At 36.9% G+C, this 17,951-nt stretch overlaps 2 long non-coding RNA genes across 13 annotated transcripts; both read left to right on the forward strand.

Moving 5' to 3' along the window:
* Nucleotides 1-2,121: 2,121 nt before the first annotated feature.
* Nucleotides 2,122-3,059, forward strand: LOC127069744 (uncharacterized). The gene is made up of 2 exons (XR_007783703.1): nucleotides 2,122-2,634; nucleotides 2,753-3,059. It is a non-coding gene; the product is annotated as an uncharacterized LOC127069744 (long non-coding RNA).
* A 1,184-nt stretch (nucleotides 3,060-4,243) lies between these two features.
* LOC127069742 (uncharacterized) lies at nucleotides 4,244-17,169 on the forward strand. 12 transcript variants are annotated; one of them, XR_007783695.1, is made up of 14 exons: nucleotides 4,292-4,306; nucleotides 4,902-4,953; nucleotides 5,057-5,141; nucleotides 5,314-5,464; nucleotides 6,247-6,326; nucleotides 6,407-7,226; nucleotides 7,632-7,776; nucleotides 8,118-8,937; nucleotides 9,309-9,398; nucleotides 9,577-9,662; nucleotides 9,749-10,798; nucleotides 10,892-14,352; nucleotides 14,686-15,423; nucleotides 15,503-15,754. It is a non-coding gene; the product is annotated as an uncharacterized LOC127069742 (long non-coding RNA). The 12 variants fall into 12 exon arrangements; XR_007783694.1 differs by lacking the exons at nucleotides 4,292-4,306; nucleotides 4,902-4,953 and adding exons at nucleotides 4,527-4,542; nucleotides 17,155-17,169 and having other exon boundaries at nucleotides 15,503-17,001; XR_007783697.1 differs by lacking the exons at nucleotides 4,292-4,306; nucleotides 4,902-4,953 and adding an exon at nucleotides 4,528-4,542 and having other exon boundaries at nucleotides 14,686-14,745; nucleotides 15,241-15,423.
* Nucleotides 17,170-17,951: the final 782 nt, after the last annotated feature.

The raw sequence follows: 17,951 nt of genomic DNA on the forward strand, positions 1-17,951 counted from the left end.
CTTAAAACTTAAATCAAAATAAGTAAGAATTCAGAAAATAAATAAAACCACAAACGCATTCTATCATATTTTGTACACTCTAAAAGAATGTGCATATAAACACTCGAATCACTTTACTAATAAACTTAGTTTACATTGTGCATTATTATCCGCGATATTATTTTACATTTCTTTTTTCTCTGAACTTCTAACCTCTAAGGACGTGTTTATAGATGTTTATATATTTTCATCATGTTTATATTCTTCTTTCATGTTCAAAAATTTGTTATTTTATATGGTACCTCACTCTCTTATATTCACATAATGTATTCTTCTCTGTTATTTCTTGTTATTTCCCTGTAAACTGTTATAAATTCTTTAAAAATATATTTACTCCTCTTATTTCAAAAATAGCTAATTTTTGACTTGTTCTTTAACTCAATGAATTCAATTATATTATCATATAACATTATATTATTATTAAGAGATATATTACATTTATTAAGAGAGATAGAAATATTGATTAAAAATAAAAGTTTATTATATATTTTTTGAACAGTCCTAATCTATGGACAGACAATAGATTGAAACAATCTATAAATCGTACTCATTTACACAAGCGCATTTACTAGAATATCTAAGTAGATATATAAGCTAATCAATGAACCTATTATTAATACTTTGCATTTAAAAAATTATAAAATACCACATAAAATTACAAAACCCATGATACATCTTACGCTTGTACTCTTTTATAAGACTATTTTTACTTTGTATTTTTAATATATTCACTTTGCTATATTTGCATGTATAACAAATTATATATTCTTTAAGCAACTACAAAAGAAAGTGCGAAGAGTCAATATGCTTAATATTAGATATTCAATATATTAAAAATTCTCTTAATTTGAAAGAAATGAATTTATAAATAAATGCAAAAACTATACACACACATATATATAATGCAGAGCATCAGCAAAATATAAATAAAAAAATAAACAGAAATGCTGAATAATTATAAAATTTGTTAAAATTTTGCGTAATATCCGAGTACGGGGAGCTTTGCACTCCTAAGTGAAAATAACAATATTCGTTTTATCAGGTCCTATTTACTTATAGTTAAATCCACAATATGTATAAATATATGCCGGTCCATAACCTATATTTACGAAATAGAACGATGTTCACTCCACGCACACTCCACGCTTCACTCACATATCACCAAGGTGCAAAAGCCTACACTAGAGAGTATGTCCCAAGGCATCATCGGTATCCTACTTTAAACGCGTACGTTCTTAACTATATTTATTAATAAGAGATACGTATCAATCGACTGTCTAATAATTATTGCATTAATGACTAAAGCAAAAAAACTAGTCCATACTAGTATACATACATACTAGTACATACGAAACTTCCATATAATATATGGTAACTCGACTATGCAAAACGATATAAATAAAATAATATATTATTAGTCTAATATTTTAAATATTAATCTATTAGTATAATTATTTTATTTGTATTTATTTAAAAATTATCGGGGAACGATATACAATGAATCGCCTAACATAAAAATATACAGATGGAAGGTACACTGGGCGCGATCAATAATGCCATGATAACCGCCAATGAAAGAGAACTTAAAATTAAATCGATACTAATAGTTTCTCATCTTATACAGTAACACTTGGGACATCCATAGAAAGCACAGGGGGAAGAATAGGAATTAATTAGAAGCTGAAAATCCTGATCTAATAATTGATTAACCTATTCTAAGGCCTACGGATTATGACTCTACAAGTATCTTTGTTTTTTTATTAGCAGTCTACTAGATTTTATTTTTCTTTCTTTTTTTTTTTTTTTCCCCAAACAAAAACTCTATTGAGACTTTTCTTTTATGAACAAAATTCTTACTTTCTCGTATATATTTTAAACGCATTGAGGACGCGCCTTGCAAACGCAGCTTCATGAAAATCGCGCGTATAGCTATCATTTGATGTATAGGAAGGGAGTGTACGTTAAAATTGTCCTAATAATCTGTAATTAACAAGGACGATACAAACCTATCTCTGGCCGGCTACAAACTGTAATGGTAATGGCGTCATTTACATCGTGAGGGTCTTCATCGATTCACGCGGCGCATGCTCTCTATATGATCTTAAATATATTACACCATACATTAAAAATCGATAAAAGATTCAACAATTATAATATTGTGTTTCCATCTTTCTCTGTGAATTTCATTGCATAGGTGACGCAATGCGCATGCACGACGGTCCACTAAGTCTCCTTGATGCCGTTTATTTTATGATAGGTTATAACCAAGCTTCGTTAAATCCACTCGTTAATAATAGATAATTAAAATATTTTATCTAACCTACATCCCTATTTTATATACTAATCGATAGTTGAAAATGTGATTTTCACGAAGTGAATTTCAAAATGTGAATATTCGCAAGTTGTGATATCGTTTCGTTTAAAAAATATCCACAAAAATAAAATCGGTATCTTCTTACGCTTTCTATTTCGAATTATCTTGTCTTATTTTTGACAGTATCGGTACTTCTTTCACTTTTTAACGATGTAGCAATTAATAATTTGCCATTAATTATACTTCATATATCGTATTTCATTTGATTTTCATATACACAGGTACGTACGCACGCACGCACGCACACACACACCTATGCATATCTCCGTATATGATTATTTCCTAAATAAACATACGCAATTAATTTTATGTCCTATTAATCAATGTCACATTTTTTAGGCTTCCAAAAGTTGTACGTGCTGGAAAAGAACGGTAAACGGATAGAGAAAACAATTATATATAGATATACACGCGAAGCAGTTTTACATCACATCAAGCTTATTATTAGATAGGAAATCGTCCTAGGATATCGATATGGAGACAATTATTTTACGTTTTAATATTATAGTTTTATATTTTATAGTTATATTTTAATATCATATATATTTGTCGTCATAAGATTCATCAGTAACAAAAAAATTATTATTCCGAAGCTCTGGAAAAAATTTAAAGAACCGTAATAAAGCGTTATGAATATCTCTTGCAACTTGAGTTTCATTATTAATATAGCCTTTATCATTCCTAACGAAGTTATATCCAGTACCAATCGGATTATTAACGTAAATTAAGTTAAGAAAAATACTCTAGGAATACTTACGCGCTGCAAGCGTTGTTAGAATTATGCCTTGTCTAGATAAAGCACGTCCAGACAGCTGCCGAGAGGAAGGAATACTGCGACTAACGCGTTGTAAGGACGACGAATGGAGAGAAGTCGTGCCAAGGTCGATCTCTCCGATCGTCCCTCGTTTATTTACAAATACTTTTCACTACAAGATTTTCCAAATTCTCCGAATTCTATACCATGTATACATACACACGTGGTAACAACAATTTATCACGCTCGACCGGTTTTTCTTTCGTTGTTTGTGCCGGAAACAATAGGTAGAGGAACCTTTAAGCTATTATCTATATGCTAATGTTATCTTTCTCTTTCTACGAAGAGCCTCTTGTATGTATTCAAAAACAGAGAGACAAACTTACGTGCGCGTAACGAGACTTTGCTATAACGACGATTTAAACGTTTAAAATTAACCTTATCCTTTACTTTCATGCACGAATTATCGTCGAGAAAACAACATTTTTTCACACGATTTTTTCAAACAAAACGAAGCGTGTATTCGAAAGTTCGGAAGAATCGTATTCTCACTCGAATATTCGTCCTCGAAGCGATCTCGTTCGTCAAAATCGTTAAAAAGTTATACCTGTATTTATCGTTGGCGTAAACCAACATAAAACAACGAGCGATGGACCGTCAACAAAAACGGACCTTTCAACGAATCGGATGGTTACTCTTTCTCTTTCTAAAAGCAGAAACTTCAAAATCAATACTTTCCTCGTACTAACATCGAAAATAATATACATTTATATGAAAAATAATCGTACGCGGGCGCACGAACATTTTCCTTACAAATATATTTTCACGTTTACGAACTTTATTTCTACAGATATCAAATCGAAATGATTAATTTTCACAGTTTGATGCAGCAAGATATCCGTTTAGATAGTTTTTAACTTCGTATATCATATTTTTAATGTTGCGATATTTTCATTCAAATAGATCGAAACAACAAGCACGTGGGGAAGCCATTGAAAAGATGACGTAAGGCGTACGCGCGACGGTCCATAGCTTCCTTCCTGCCGCCTAATCCGCCATTCCAAATCGTTTCGTGGCACGCGTCGCAACCGAGCTTCGTTCGTTCGTTAATTGCAGTTAATTAGAATAGTTTATTTGACGTGTACCATTATTTTATATACCGATCGAACGTCGAAAAAGCGATATCCGCGGGTAAATTTATTAACATCGATCACGCTCAACTACGAAATATGTTCTACTGCGTTCCTTAACCTAACAACCATACAAGCCATCGTTATTTTCGATTATAGAATGCGAAAGGTACGACGTCTGGATTTTCATCATCAATTTTACTTATTTACAATAATAAATGGTGTTCGACATATAACGAAGACTGGTAAGCGTTAGTTGAAAAAGATTATTATTTATCGTCGCAATAGTCGCTACATGAACGTTTAGTTATACAGGCGTCAAATTGAAACGAATAATTTTTACAGTTTGGCGTAACAAGATATCCGTTTAGATAATTTTTAACTTCGTATATCATATTTTTAACGTTGCGATATTTTCATTCAAATAGATCGAAACAACAAGCACGTGGGGAAGCCATTGAAAAGATGACGTAACGCGTACGCGCGACGGTCCATAGCTTCCTTCCTGCCGCCTAATCCGCCATTCCAAATCGTTTCGTGGCACGCGTCGCAACAGAGCTTCGTCCGTTCGTTAATTGCAGTTAATTAGAATAGTTTATTCAAGGTGTACCATTATTTTACATACCGATCGAACGTCGAAAAAGCGATATCCGCGGGTAAATTTATTAACATCGATCACGCTCGACTACGAAATATAACTTATTCTACCGCATTCCTTAACCTAACAACCATACAAGCCATCGTTACTTTTGATTATAGAATGGGAGAGTACGACGTCTGGATTTTCGTCTTCAATTTTATTTATTTACAATGAGAAATGGTGTTGGACACACGACGACGAGTGGTAAGCATTAGTCGAAAAAGGTTCTTATTTATTATCGCTGTAATCCTTACTCGAACATTTTATCAAATCGTAACGATTAATTTTCATAATTTTATGTAGCAAGATATCCGTTTCGATAGTTTTTAACTTCGTATATCATATTTTTAACGTTTTGATATTTCTATACAAATAGATCGAAACAACAAGCACGCGGGGAAGCCATTGCAAAGCTGACGTAACGCGCATGCTCGACGATACAGCTTCCTTGTTGCCGCTTAATCCGCCATTCTGAATCAGTTCGTGGCACGTGTCCCAACCAAGCTTCGTCCTCTCGTTAATTGCAGGTAATCAAAATATTTTATTTAACGTGCACCATTATTTTATATACCGATCGAATGCCGAAAACGCGATTTTTCCGATAAAATTTGTTAACATCGGTCGCGCTCAACTGCGAATCGTAAATTGTACCGCGTTCCTTAACCTAACATAACCATATAAGCAATCGTTATTTACGATCGTACAACGGAAGAGCTACGACGTTCGCATTTTCCTCATCAATTTTACTTATTTACAATAATAAATGGTGTACGACACACAACGACGACTGGTAAGCGTTAGTTGAAAAAGATTATTTTTTATCGTCGCAATAGTCTCTACATGAACGTTTAGTTATACAGGCGTCAAATTGAAACGAATAATTTTTACAGTTTGGTGTAACAAGATATCCGTTTAGATAGTTTTTAATTTCGTATATCATATTTTTAACGTTTCGATATTCTCATACAAATAGATCGAAACAACAAACGCGGGGAAGCCATTGGAATGATGACGTAACGCGTACGCGCGACGGTCCATAGCTTCCTTCCTGCCGCTTAATCCGCCATTCTAAATTGTCTCGTGCCAAGCGTTGCACTCGAGCTTCGTCCTCTCGTTAATTAGAATTATTAGTTAATTAGAATATTTTATCTAACGTTCACTCAGATTTTATATAGCGACGAATACCAAAAATGCGATTTCCGCGAGTGAATTTATTAATAACGATCACGCTCAATTGCGAAATATAACTTATTCTACTGCGTTCCTTAACCTAACGTAATCATCTAAGCCATCGTTCTTTCGATTATAGAATGGAAGAGGTACGATGTCCGGATTATCAATTTTACTTACGTACAATAAGAAGTGATATTCGAAACAGGACGACGAGTGGTGCGTAGTAGTTAAGAAATATTGCTATTGTCACTAATCTTTTCGGGAAAGTTTAGTTAATTCTATATTTACCTTTTCAGGACGTAAATTCTGTGAATTTGTTCGTCAGCGTTAACGATACAGTGTGGCCCATGTTCCTAGAAAGAAGCAAGATTGATTTGGCTAGAGTTCAACAAAGTAGACGTCTTCCGTTTAAGTTTATACATTCATTCTTCGATTAAGCAGTGTTCTTTCAGCGAAACTTCTTTTAGTAATTTGCCGTCAGAGTATATTTTTTGTTCGATTGTACATTTTTTGAGAAGTGCGTTTTATATACGTGGAATAGTTGATAATTCGGAATTCATTCAAATTGATTAACGTTGATGTAACATTATTTCTTTAATTTTACATTAGTGGATTTTATATGGATTCTTTCAACCTTCATCGTCGTCATGTGATTAATAATCGACATCATCAGGATAGGGAGGAGTTGTGCACGGTCGTCACCGCGCAGTTGAATCTTTCTAGACGCAACCCACTTTTTATCGAGCACTTGTTTATGGTCGAGATTTGTCTCGTACCATTTTCTGTGCATTTACGCTGGTTGCTCTGCCTTCGTCCAGCATTATAAAATAACCGAGGACATTCTACTCTCCTCCTTATTTTTTAGACCTGCTTCAGATGTCGTTAATTGATCTCACGTCGAGGACGATCGATGGGAAAATCTATGTACGCGAACGCGCTTAATCTACATTATTTTAACGAGTCGACGTCCGTCTTGGAATATCACTGCGAAATAAAAATTGTAGACTTTTCGTTGATAGTACATGACAGAACGAATACTGCTTAAATCACGGAGTGGATGTATCATTCGACGGATCGTTTCCTGATTGCTGTAATGCGGTTGACAGTTCTTTAGCCGTAAGATATTTTTGAATTATTCATACTTTTACTGCAGCTGTATTTCGTTTTGTATTCTGCAGTTTATTTTATTGTGGGTTTCTCAGAAAACCGATCTCTTAATTTCATTTTTTTTTTTCTTTTTTTCAACCATTAATAGTGCACACCTGCACTCTACTTAGATATGATCTTAGAAGAAATTCTACAAGATATTGTATAGAAATGATCTAGGAGAAATATGTAATTGCATGCAGGCTTATGTACATTTTCCTTAAAAATATAGTTTTCACGCTTAGGAGTTTTATTTTGAGAGATATTAAATTGAAACGATTAATTTTCATAGTATGGAGTAGTCGGATATCAATTTAGATAGTTTTTAAATTCGTATATCATATTTTTAATGTTCCGATATTTTCGTACAAATAGATCGAAATGTTACAAGCACGTGGGGAAGCCATTGCAAAGGTGACGTAATGCGCAAGCGCAGCGGTCCACAGCCTCCTTGCTGCCTCAGAATCCACCATTTTGAATAATGATTGGCACGTGTTATGACCAAGCTTTTTTCTTGCAGGTAATTAGAATATTTTATCTAACGTACGCTCTAATTTTATGTACCGATCGAATGTCGAAAACGCGATTTCCACAAGTGAATTTATTAACATCGATCACGTTCAATTGCGAAATATAACTTATTCTACTGCGTTCCTTAATCTAACATAATCATCTAAGCCATCGTTCTCTCGATTATAGGATGGAAGAGGTACGATGTTCGGATTATCAATTTTACTTACGTACAATAAGAAGTGATATTCGATACAGGACGACGAGTGATGCGCAATAGTTAAAAAATATTGCTATTGTCACTGTAATCTTTTTGGGAACGTTTAGTTAATTCTATATTTACCTTTTCAGGGCGTAGATTCTGTAAATTTGTTCGTCAGCGTTAACAACACAGTGTGGCCCATGTTCCTAGAAAGAAGCAAGATTGATTTGGCTAGAGTTCAACAAAGTAGACGTCTTCCGTTTAAGTTTATACATTCATTCTTCGATTAAGCAGTGTTCTTTCAGCGAAACTTCTTTTAGTAATTTGCCGTCAGAGTATATTTTTTGTTCGATTGTACATTTTTTGAGAAGTGCGTTTTATATACGTGGAATAGTTGATAATTCGGAATTCATTCAAATTGATTAACGTTGATGTAACATTATTTCTTTAATTTTACATTAGTGGATTTTATATGGATTCTTTCAACCTTCATCGTCGTCATGTGATTAATAATCGACATCATCAGGATAGGGAGGAGTTGTGCACGGTCGTCACCGCGCAGTTGAATCTTTCTAGACGCAACCCACTTTTTATCGAGCACTTGTTTATGGTCGAGATTTGTCTCGTACCATTTTCTGTGCATTTACGCTGGTTGCTCTGCCTTCGTCCAGCATTATAAAATAACCGAGGACATTCTACTCTCCTCCTTATTTTTTAGACCTGCTTCAGATGTCGTTAATTGATCTCACGTCGAGGACGATCGATGGGAAAATCTATGTACGCGAACGCGCTTAATCTACATTATTTTAACGAGTCGACGTCCGTCTTGGAATATCACTGCGAAATAAAAATTGTAGACTTTTCGTTGATAGTACATGACAGAACGAATACTGCTTAAATCACGGAGTGGATGTATCATTCGACGGATCGTTTCCTGATTGCTGTAATGCGGTTGACAGTTCTTTAGCCGTAAGATATTTTTGAATTATTCATGCTTTTACTGCAGCTGTATTTCGTTTTGTATTCTACAGTTTATTTTATTGTGGGTTTCTCAGAAAACCGATCTTCTTGATTTCATTCTTTTTTTTTTTCTTTTTTTCGACCATTAATAGTGCAGATCTGCGTTCTACTTAGATATGATCTTAGAAGAAATTCTACAAGATATTATATAGAAATGATCTAGGAGAAATATGTAATTGCATGCAGGCTTATGTACATTTTCCTTAAAAATATAGTTTTCACGCTTAGGAGCTTTATTTTGAGAGATATTAAATTGAAAAATTTATATCATATTTTTAATATTCCGATATTTTCGTACAAATGGATCGAAATGTTACAAGCACGTGGGGAAGCCATTGCAAAGGTGACGTAATGCGCAAGCGCGGCGGTCCACAGCCCCCTTACTGCCTCAGAATCCTCGTTGATTGCAGGTAATTAGAATATTTTATTTAACGTACACTCCTATGTTATATACCGCTAGAATATCGAAAACAATTTTCGCTGGTAAATTTATTAACATCGATCACGCTCAATTACGAAATATAACATATTTTACTACGTTCCTTAACGTAACATAACCATCTAAGTCATCGTTACTTTCAATTATAGAATGGAAGAGGTAGGACGTCCAGATTTTCGTCATCAATTTTACTTATTTACAATAATAAATGGTGTTCGACACACAACAACGACTGGTAAGCGTTAGTTGAAAAAAATAGTTATTTATTGTCACTATAATATTTTCGAGAACGTTTACTTAATTCTATATCTACTTTTTCAGGATGTAGACGTGATTTCTTTCGTTATTGTTGACATTACATCGTGGCTAGTTTTCTTAAAAATAAGCAAGATGAATTTAGTTACATTCAAACAGAATTGACATCTTGACAGTACGAACGCTACTTAAATCGTGGAAGGAAGCGTTCCTTGATCTAACAACCAGCTAAGGAATCATTATTTTCGATGATAGAAAGAAAGAAGTATAAAGTTCAAAATTTTCGTCATCAGTTTTACTTATCTATGATAAGCAATGGTATTGGACACAGGACGACAACTGATAAGCAATAGTTGACATATATTATTATTTATTTTCACGTTACCCTTTACGATAACGTTTAGCTAATTCTACATTTATTTTTTCAGGTTATAGGCATTGCGATTTCGTCCGTTATTGTTAACAATGCATCGTGGCCCGTGTTCCTTGAAATAAGCATGGTGAATTTAGTTACAGTCGAACAGAATTGACATCTGTTTACACATTCATTCTTCGATTAAACAGTGTTCTGTTAACGATACTTTTACATCCGAGTATATTTTTCTTCCGATTACATTTTTCATTTAATATACATCGAGTAGCTGATAATTCAAAGTTTATTCAAGTTGGATAACGTTATCGTAACTTCATTCCTTTAATCGATGAAAAAATCTATTTAAGCGAACGCGTCTTAAATAACACTATTTCAACGAATCATATGGTCTCTCTTGAAATATCGCTGCGAAATAGAAACGATAGGCTTTTCGTCGATAGTATACGACAGAACGAACACTGTTTAAATCGAAATATATGTGTTAATTGGGTCGTGGATTCCCGGATAGCAGTTCCTAAGTATCACGCTCGTTAGAGCAAGATGGTTCTTTATTCTCTTGTCTGATGAGGAATACTTAACATTTTGATATTTTTATTATAACACTATTTTTATTAACTTTGTTAATTTTTTTTTTTTTTCTTTTAGGAAGCCTATGTTGCAATTTCGTTCTACTGTTTGGATACGGATAAAAGAACAATTCAACGCTCTAGTTGGAAATGGTCTTTGTAAAATTGCGACTCATGGTTAGCATTGTTTAATGATATTTTAGTATTTTTTATCGCCATGTACTTTATTATAGGTTTCAATACTGCATTTTTATTATTTTCCTAAAATAGGAAAGCCACCTTCCTCTAGGATCTATCATGAATATGAAGATGAGAAAGGAAAGGAAAGGAGCCAGGAAGATGCGATGGAAGCAATAACGAAGGATGGAATCTTGAAGAATCTTCCATTGGATTAAAATCAGCAGGAAAACAACGCTTCCTTCATTTTACCGAACCGAAAGAAGACTCGCCTCTCCTTCGTTCGTATTGCTTCTTTAAATCTGCTTAAGCTCCAACGTTCTACGTAATTCTCGGCGATTTTGCGCACCCCTAAGCGTTTCTGCGTGACACCCTAAGCGATCCTGCGATACCCTAAGCGTTTCTGCGACACCCTAAGCGTTTCTGCGATACCCTGAGCGTTTCTGCGATACCCTGAGCGTTTCTGCGATACCCTGAGCGTTTCTGCGATACCCTGAGCGTTTCTGCGATACCCCGAGCGTTTCTGCGATACCCCGAGCGTTTCTGCGATACCTCGAGCGTTTCTGCGACACCCCGAGGGTTTCTGCGACACCCCGAGCGTTTCTGCGACACCCTGAGCGTTTCTGCGACACCCTGAGCGTTTCTGCGACACCCTGAGCGTTTCTGCGACACCCTGAGCGTTTCTGCGACACCCTGAGCGTTTCTGCGACACCCTGAGCGTTTCTGCGACACCCCTGAGCGTTTCTGCGACACCCCTGAGCGTTTCTGCGACACCCCTGAGCGATCTTGCATGATACCCTAAGCGTTTCTGCGATACTACCTTGAGCGTACCTTGGATACCCTAAGCGATCTTGCACGATACCCTGAGCGTTTCTGCGACACCCTCAGCAATCCCTAACGTCGTATTCTGTTTAATTCTCAGCGTTTTGCGTAACCACCAGCATTTCAAACGATTCCCCTGCTTTAGTCTTGCGCATAATTGCGATGTTTTACGAAAAATTACAAGATAGAAACAAATTTGTTAGAATCATTGTTATAATATTGTTGGAGTTTATAGAGCGTTGAAAAAAAGAAACTTCAATTGGAAGGTAGTACATCAGTTGATTTTTTCTTTCCGGAATGTTAACATAAAATTGTTTTATACTTCACAAGATATTACGTGCGGTGCAACGTTTAAGCGGTTGTATTATTGTTTAAATCTTATTTTATATCGACCAATCATATATTATAGATTCTTTAAATAATTGTAAAGTGATAGAAAGCATACATAAACTTGGGTGCGTTAAGAAAACTATTATTGAAGTATAATTTTATATCGAACAAACGTATATTGTAAACCGTTTAAATAATTGTATAGTGATAAGAAGCGTATATAAACAATGGTGCGTTGAGAAAAATATTTAAATATAATTTTAACTCGAGTAAACGTATAGTATAGAATGTTCAAATAATTAGTTAAACTAATAGAAAGTATACATAAATTCTGATGCGTTGAGAGAATTATCGTTTAATTATAATTTTATACCGAACAAACGTATATTGTAAAATTGTTTAAATAATTGTAAAGTGATAGAAAGCATACATAAATTTGATGCATTAAGAGAATTTTAGACCACCGTTGGGCGTATCGAAAACCGTCGTCCAGTATTTATCCGTAACAACAAACATCTTTTTAGACAATTCTTAGGATATCGCGTGACCCCAGCTTCGCGAATAATTGAAATGCTCATATACTAAAAAAGAAAAAATATTATTTTTATCATTGTAATAAGAAAGCGTCGAAAAAAAGGAAGGCAGTATGTAAGCAGATTTCTGTTCTGCGAAACGTTCGATTAAAATTATTTTCTACGTACTACGAGCGGTATAAAGCTTGAGCGGCGGGGTTGTATTCTGTAAATATTAGTTTGATACTACCGAGCGTACATATGTAGCGTACATTGCTTAAATGATTGTAAAACGACAAAAAATAAAAATGATCTAGGTTTAGCGCGGTTCAACGCGGTCCAACGCGTGTACCGGAAATTTTAGGGCATGGTAGAGCGTTTCAACTACCGTGAATCCATTCGTGCGTAATTAAGCGTGTTGCGTAATTCCGAACAGATTGGCGTAACCCTTAGAAATATTGCGTAAACCCCTAACCCTTATTTAGGTAAATTCTCTGGCTCTGCCAGACGCAACGCAGCGATTTCGCCCACTACGTGGTTTGGCGTAAGTATCCATTTGGCAAGGTATGGTTTTTTTACACGTAAGTCCTATCGATTTTTCGCAACGTCCGACGTGGACACCCAGAGTTTTGTCTTTTTCAGGTTATCTGCAACCTCGGAGTTATTCATTTACCTACATACTATCGAGATTACTGAAGCGATGGTATTTTTTTTTTTGCATAATGTTAAGGGCATTGCGTTGTTTTGAACGAATGCGCGTAATCAGTAGTTTCTTTTTTTTTTTGTATGAAGCCCACCGCATCTATATAATCCTTACAAATTTTGTGTAAACCTTTGCGTGTATTCAGCCGAACTTCTGTGGTCTAACTTCGGTGTAATCCAGACGCGACCCAACGATTTGCAGTAAGTATTTTTCTCACTTAAATGCCTTTATGTTCGTTCCGTAATTCTACGCGTGTTGCGTAAATTGCATAGTATCTGCAACCCGCAGCTCATTTTCCTAGGTACCAGCGAAGTTATTTAAACTGCGGCATTTTTTTTTCATAGTTCGGGATATTTTCGTTTTATCCGAAGAATCCGCGTTTTTATATAGCCTAACGTCTCTGTGTAAACCGTGGCGTGTATTTAGCTTCATTTTAGCGTGTCTACTTAACTCTAACGTTTCCACATTATCACTTAGTTATCGACCGTATTTTTTTTTTTTTAACGTGATCTCTATTCGTCGCGTAATTCTTCGCGTATATAGTAATTTGGAGGGTATTTAGAGCCCTAGCTTATTTTCCATGATACTGGATGGGTTACTTACCCGACAGAATATTTGCATAGTCTCAGGGGTACTTCCGATGAATCGTTGCAATGTCAAACTTCTTTACAACGCCAAGCGATTTTGCGAAACCTTTGCACGATTTGAAAGCCCTAGTGTAACGTAGCGTAACGTATTTTTACATAACGATCCCGAGATTTGTCGAAAGTATTTCTTTTTTTCATAATGGTTGTCGGAGGTTTTTCTTTTTGACATTCTTAACAGCTGCGTTATTCGTAGAATACTCTAAGCAGCTTATTTTCGTAGATACTAGCTAGGTTATTGAAACGACAGCATTTTTTCTTTTTTTCTTTTTTATAATTCGTAGGGCACTCGTTAGATCCGATGAATCTGCGTAAATACTAGGATTTTACTCGATGACCGTGTACTTTCATGTGTATCTGCAACTATCAGCTTATTAATCGAAGATATTACCGAGGTTATATGATCGACTGTATTTATTTTGCGTAATCTGTGGGGCACTCGCGTTATTTCCGAAGAATCTGCGTAAATACTAGGGTTTTCAGGAAATGCAGCGTTTCTGTGTAATCCTTGTAGATTTGGCGTCGGTAATAGGGCGTATTTAGGTAGCCTCCGAGAGTGCGGCGTAATCCGATTGTTTCCGCGTTACCACCCTGTGATTTCGCGTAAGTACTTGCATTTATACGTAATACTTGTGTAAATTCCTGTCGGTTTTCGATAACTCGTGGATGACCGTGTAGTTCCCGTGTATTTACAACTGTCGGCTTATTAATCGAAGATATTACCGAGGTTATATGATCGACTGCATTTTTTTTTGCATAATCTGTGGGGCACTCGCGTTATTTCCGAAGAATCTGCGTAAATACTAGGGTTTTCAGGAAATGCAGCGTTTCTGTGTAATCCTTGTAGATTTGGCGACGGTAATAGGGCGTATTTAGGTGGCCTCCGAGAATGCGGCGTAATCCGATTGTTTCCGCGTTACCACCCTGTGATTTCGCGTAAGTACTTGCCTTTGTACGTAATACTTGTGTAAATTCCTGTCGGTTTTCGATAACTCGTAGATGACCGTGTAGTTCCCGTGTATTTACAACTGTCGGCTTATTAATCGAAGATATTACCGAGGTTATTTAATCGACTGCATTTTTTTTTTGCATAATCCGCGGGGCACTCGTTATATCCGACGAATTTGCGTAACTACTAGCATTTTCATAAAGTCCGGCATTTCTGCGTAACCTACAGATTTTACAAAAATCTAAGTACGCAATCTACAGCGTGGGACTTAACCCCACTGTTTTCGCTTTACCATCCGGTGATTAGAAGTATTTGTCCGTTTTCTTTTTAGGTAATCCCTCGGTTTTTCAATAGTTCCTAACGTACCGACGTAGTTCCTAGGTTTATCAGCAATACCCAGGTTATTTTCTTAGATACTAGCGAGGTTACTTAAACGACATTTTTGGCCTCCGAGCTTTCTCCGTAATCTCATTTTTTTCCAGGATATCTGTAACGATCAGCTTATTCTAGATATTAACGAGGTTATTTAGTCGATAGCATTTTTGAATAGTCCCTGAGGCGGTTGCATTATTTACGTAGACTATACGAACTACCAGCATCTTTATAAAGCTCATCGTTTCTGGGTAACCCTTACAGATTTTGGCTTATCCGACTGGCGATTTGAAGTAAGTATTTGTGCTTTATTTTTTATTTTTATGTAATATCTGTCTTCAATAATTACTAATATACCGACGTAATTTCTAGGTTATCCGTAGTACCCATCTTATTTCCCTAGATTCTAGAGAGGTTACTTAAACGACAACATCGTTGCATAATCCCAGGGGCATATTCGTTATTTCCTACGAATCAAGTAACGACCAGCGTCTTCATAAAGTGCAGCATTTCTGTATATCCTCATAGATTTGTCGTCAATCCTAGAACGTATTTAGGTGGCCTCCGAGCGTCAGGCGTAACGTCATAGTGTCCGCATAAGCGAATAAATTTGTTTTTACCTAATGCTTGTCAAAATGCTTGTCGATTTTGCATAATTCCTAAATGTCCGTGTAATTTCCACGGTATCTTCATCCACCAACTTACTAATCCTAGATATTAACGTAGTTATTTAATAAACAGCAATTAGCATAGTCCGTGGGGCGTTTGCGTTATTATCGAAAAATCGGCGTAACCACCAGCATTTCCATAAAGCTCGTTTCTATGTAACCCTTACAAATTTTGCAAAAATTCTAGTACGTATTATGGTGGTTTACAGTGGTTCGACGTAATTCCACAGTAATCGCATAAAAACCATCCAGTGATATGAAGTAATTATTTTTCTTATGTTCCTCTCTCTTAGGTAATCGATTGGTTTTTCCTGTTTATCTGTAATGCCCAGCTTATTTTTCTAAATATTACGTAGAATCGAAAAATGACAACATATTTGCATAATCCCAGGGGCACCGCCATATGGGTGTGAACGTAAGTGTGTACGTACGAATGAGAGCGTAGAGTGCCTCTACCGGCCATTTTCTAAAACAGGTAGCAGGCCTCCGTAATTTCCGTGTAATCACTCTCAGACTGATTTTAGTGTCTAATATTTGTTTCATTTTATTGTATACTATTTGCCTGATTTTATTGTATAATATTTGTCTCATTTTAATATATACTATTTGTTTAATTTTATTGCATGATATTTGTGTGATTTTATTATATAATATTAAACAGAGGAGAAACTATAAGTAGACATCAGAATTTGAATGTTTGTGATTGATCATTTATACGACGCCTTTGAATAATCGTCTAAAACGAAAACGGTTACATCAAGCTTGCGTCTTTATTGAATAAGAGACACGACTGAGCTTCAATGACATTCCGCCTGCAGTACGTCTGATTTGCGTTCAGTATTCTATCAGACTTCCTTCTGTTTCATGTTAAATTATGCGGCATAAGCTGTGGAAAGATTGTAAAAGAGACGTATAAGAACTGTATGAGAGTTGTGCAAAAGTTGTGTGAGATGTCCAAAATGTGTGTAAAAGTTGTGTGAGACTTACATAAAAGGTGCGTACAACTTGTGAAAAAATTCTGTAAAAGTTGTAGAAAAAGTATTATCTGAAGGTTGTGTCTGAGGTTGTGTCTGAGGTTGTGTATGAAGGTTGTGTTTGAAGGTTGGGTCTGAGGTTGTGTCTGCAGGTTGTGTCTGAAGGTAGTGTCTGAAGGTTGGGTCTGAGGTTGCGTCTGAAGGTTGTGTCCGAAGGTTGCGTCCGAAGGTTGGGTCTGAGGTTGTGTCTGCAGGTTGTGTCTGAAGGTAGTGTCTGAAGGTTGGGTCTGAGGTTGCGTCTGATGGTTGTGTCCGAAGGTTGCGTCCGAAGGTTGTGTCTGAGGTTGCGTCTGAAGGTTGTGTCTGAAGGTTGTGTCTGAAGGTTGTGTCCGAGGTTGCGTCTGAAGGTTGTGTCTGAAGGTTGTGTCTGAAGGTTGTGTCCGAGGTTGCGTCTGAAGGTTGTGTCTGAAGGTTGTGTCCGAGGTTGTGTCTGAAGGTTGTGTCCAGGGTTGTGTCTGAAGGTTGTGTCTGAAGGTTGTGTCCGAGGTTGTGTCTGAAGGTTGTGTCCGAGGTTGTGTCCGGGGTTGTGACTGAAGGTTTTTTCTACAGAGTATGTTGCGTCTGGGTTGCGTCTGGGTTGCGTCTGGGTTGCGTCTGGGTTGCGTCTGGGTTGCGTCTGGGTTGCGTCTGGGTTGCGTCTGGGTTGCGTCTGGGTTGCGTCTGGGTTGCGTCTGGGTTGCGTCTGGGTTGCGTCTGGGTTGCGTCTGGGTTGCGTCTGGGTTGCGTCTGGGTTGCGTCTGGGTTGCGTCTGGGTTGCGTCTGGGTTGCGTCTGGGTTGCGTCTGGGTTGCGTCTGGGTTGCGTCTGGGTTGCGTCTGGGTTGCGTCTGGGTTGCGTCTGGGTTGCGTCTGGGTTGCGTCTGGGTTGCGTCTGGGTTGCGTCTGGGTTGCGTCTGGGTTGCGTCTGGGTTGCGTCTGGGTTGCGTCTGGGTTGCGTCTGGGTTGCGTCTGGGTTGCGTCTGGGTTGCGTCTGGGTTGCGTCTGGGTTGCGTCTGGGTTGCGTCTGGGTTGCGTCTGGGTTGCGTCTGGGTTGCGTCTGGGTTGCGTCTGGGTTGCGTCTGGGTTGCGTCTGGGTTGCGTCTGGGTTGCGTCTGGGTTGCGTCTGGGTTGCGTCTGGGTTG

This window comes from Vespula vulgaris, chromosome 16 (genome assembly GCF_905475345.1).
Source record: "Vespula vulgaris chromosome 16, iyVesVulg1.1, whole genome shotgun sequence".
Taxonomy (NCBI): domain Eukaryota; kingdom Metazoa; phylum Arthropoda; class Insecta; order Hymenoptera; family Vespidae; genus Vespula; species Vespula vulgaris.